Here is a 3399-nt window from a genome sequence, read left to right on the forward strand (position 1 = left end):
GGCTTCTTTCACTTAGTAATATGCATTTAAGTTTCTTCCATGTCTTGTCATGGCTTGATAGCTCACTGAATAATATTCCATTGTCTGGATGGACCACAGTTTATCCATTTACCTACTGAAGTTCTATGAGTAGAACTGTTATAAATATCCATGTGCAGGTTTCTGCGTGGACACAGGCTTTCCACTCATTTGGGTAAATACCAAGGAATGTGATTGCTGGATCTTATGGTGGGAATATGTTTATTTTTATAAGAAACTGCCAAACAGTCTTCCAAGGTGCTTGTACCATTTTGTGTTCCCACCAGCATGATGTTGTATTTTCTCTGTTGCTCCACATTCTTGCCAGCATTAGATGTTGCCAATGTTTGGAATTTTAGTTATTCTAACGCATGTATAGTGGAAACAATTTCATATTTTAAAATTTGCAATTCTCTAATGATGTATGATTTATCTTTTCATATGCTTATTGGAAAAAGATGAAATGTATCACAAATTTATGTCATCCTTGCACAGAGGACATGCTTATCTTCTCTGTATGATTCCAATTTTGGTATATGTGCTTCCAAAGTGAGCACTGTCCTTTATTTTGTTTCCCAAGATGAAGGATGTAATGGCTAAAACAAACATGTAACCATGAGATAAACTGGAGTATGCCGTTGACTGAAGAGTCATGTTTATTTCTATAAAATATAAATGAGATGAGACCTGTGAATGCAGAAGGAGCAAGAGACATCTAGAAATGCAGAAGAGAAAAAAGCAGTAGGAAGAAGGTATACCTTCAGACAGAACCACAAAGGCACCCTAGGTTCAATGGGTGCAGACAAAAACAAGGCAGGTTTTTAGAAGAAAATTTTTTTAAAAAATGGAGGCAGGGAAGTAATTAGAACTTAGCTTTAGAAACAGTTAGCAAGTTTTCTTCCAATATTTTACTTTCACCTTTTCCTCCTGCCTCAAGCCCTGTTTACACAGAGTTTAGGAAAACAGTGTGACTCCACACTTGTAAAAAAGTAATCAAATTGTTTAGGACAGGAATATTATCTTAAACTCATAATTGGACACCTATATTTTCAGAAGTGTGAGATTCCATACCATGTACCAGGCTCTGTTTTGGCACTGGGAATAAAAAATGGAACAAAACAAATTTCCTGTTTCAGTGGAAGTTATACCTCAGTGGCTGGAAGCAAACTATATATATATATATATATATATATATATATATGTAGTATATGTAGAGCATTAATATTATACATATATAATGTAGAGCAATAAAGCAGGTAAGTTGGAAAAGTAACACTGATGTAGCTCACTGTTCTATAGAGATTTACTGGGGGAGAGTTTTCTTTTACTATCTTATCTGAGAAGAGTCCTGAAGCAGATGCCAAATTTGGCCACGCCCTGGGCCAAGAACATTTCAGATGAAGAAATAACACATGCAAAGTCTAGGAGCAGAACTTCCTTGGCCTGTTCACAGAACAGCAAGGAGGCTTGTGTGACTGAAATAATGGTAAAAGAAGCTTGTATTTTGAGCTAAATGGGCAAGAAGAGAAGTGAAAAAGTTGAGGTAAGAAATGTAAGAGAGAAAATTATATAGGGCTGTGTAGGTCTTAGAAATAACTTACAGTTTTCCTGAGAGTAAGATATGAAAATGCAATCAACCAATTTGTCCTAGATGGCATTTACAGCACACTCCATCCAAAAAAGCAGAATGCATTCACATGCACATAAATCATTACCAAGATTGATCATATTGTGGACAATGAGATAAATATCATTAATTTAAAAGTGTTTTCTTTTTTTATTTTTTCAAACTTGTTAATTTTTTATACAATTTTTAAAGGTTACTTTTCATTTACAGTTATTTCAAAATATTGGCTATATTCCCCATGTTGTACAATGAATCCTTTAGCTCGTCTTACACCTAATAGTTTGTACCTCTGACTTCCCCACCCCTATGTTGCCCTTTCCCCCTTCTCCTCACTGGTAACCATTAGTTTGTTCTCTTATCTGTGAGTCTGCTTCTTTTTTGTTATATTCACTAGCTTGTTGTATTTTTTAGATTCCACATTTAAGTGACATCATACAATATTTGTCTTTCTCTAACTTATTTCACTTAGCATAATGCCCTCCAAGTCCATCCATGTTGCTGCAAATAGCAAAATTTCATTCTTTATTATGGCTGAGTAGTATTGAATGAATAAGGAAATATATCAGAATATGTGAAATATCACTAAGACAATACTAAGGGGAAATTTATAGCACAAAAAAGTTTATAACAGAAATCATTGAGAGATTCAAATAATGTACCTTAGCTTTCACCTTAAGAAACCAGAAACAGAAGAGCAAATATAAAGTAAGGAGAAGAAAAGAAATTATAAAAATCGAAGTGGAAATCAATGAAATAGGAATCTCCAAAATGATAGAGAAAGTATAAGAAGCCAAAAACCAATTCCCTGAGCTAAATAAATAAATTTGAAAAAAACTCTAGCCAAGTGAATAAGAAAAAGAGAGAGCAGATACAATTCTCGATATCAGGCTGAGAGAGGTATCACTACAGATTCCACAGCTATTAAAAAGAAAGTGAAGAAGTATTAAGAACGACTTTTGCCTATGACTTTGACAGTTTATATGATATGGATAAATTGCTTATGTGACACAAACTACCAAAATCCTTGCAAGAAGAAACCGACAATCTGAACAACTCTGTATCTACTAAGGAAATTGAAACTGTAGCTAAATCCTTCCCAGACCCAGAGTTTCACTAATGCATTCTACCAAATATTTTCAGAAAATATAATACCAATTCTATACAAAGTTTTCCAGAAAATTTAACAGAATATTTCCCAACTCCTTCTATGAGCATAATCTTGAAGCAAAACCAAAGACATAACAAACGTAAACTGTGCTTATTGTGGTGATCATTTTGAAATGTACAGAAATATCAAATCACTATGTTGTGTAACAGGAACTAACATGGTATTGTAGGCCAATTATATTTCTCAATCAAACAAACAAGCTCATAGAAAAAGAGATAGATGTGCAGTTACCAGAAGTGGAAGGTGGGGGTAGGGAGGAATTGGATGAAGGCAGTCAAAAGGTACAAATTTCCAGTCATGAGATAAATAAGCAAATGTACAACATGATAAATATAATGAACTCTGCTCTATGTTATACACGGAATTTGTTAAGAGAGTAAATCCTAAGAGTTCTCATCGCAAGGAAAATAGTTTTTCTAATTCTTTAAGTTTGTATCTATATGAGATGACAGATGTTCACTAAACTTATTGTGGTCATAATTTCATGATGTATGTAAGTCTAATCATTATGCTTTATACCTCAAACTTATACAGTGCTGTATGTTAATTATATCACAATAAAACTGGAAGGGAAAATAAATAAACT

At 33.7% G+C, this 3399-nt stretch overlaps 1 non-coding gene across 1 annotated transcript; it reads right to left on the reverse strand.

Annotated features, from left to right (window-relative positions):
• Nucleotides 1-470: 470 nt before the first annotated feature.
• LOC133092856 (U6 spliceosomal RNA) lies at nt 471-575 on the reverse strand. The gene has a single exon (XR_009701207.1). It is a non-coding gene; the product is annotated as a U6 spliceosomal RNA (small nuclear RNA).
• Nucleotides 576-3399: the final 2824 nt, after the last annotated feature.

Source organism: Eubalaena glacialis, chromosome 5 (assembly GCF_028564815.1).
Source record: "Eubalaena glacialis isolate mEubGla1 chromosome 5, mEubGla1.1.hap2.+ XY, whole genome shotgun sequence".
Taxonomy (NCBI): domain Eukaryota; kingdom Metazoa; phylum Chordata; class Mammalia; order Artiodactyla; family Balaenidae; genus Eubalaena; species Eubalaena glacialis.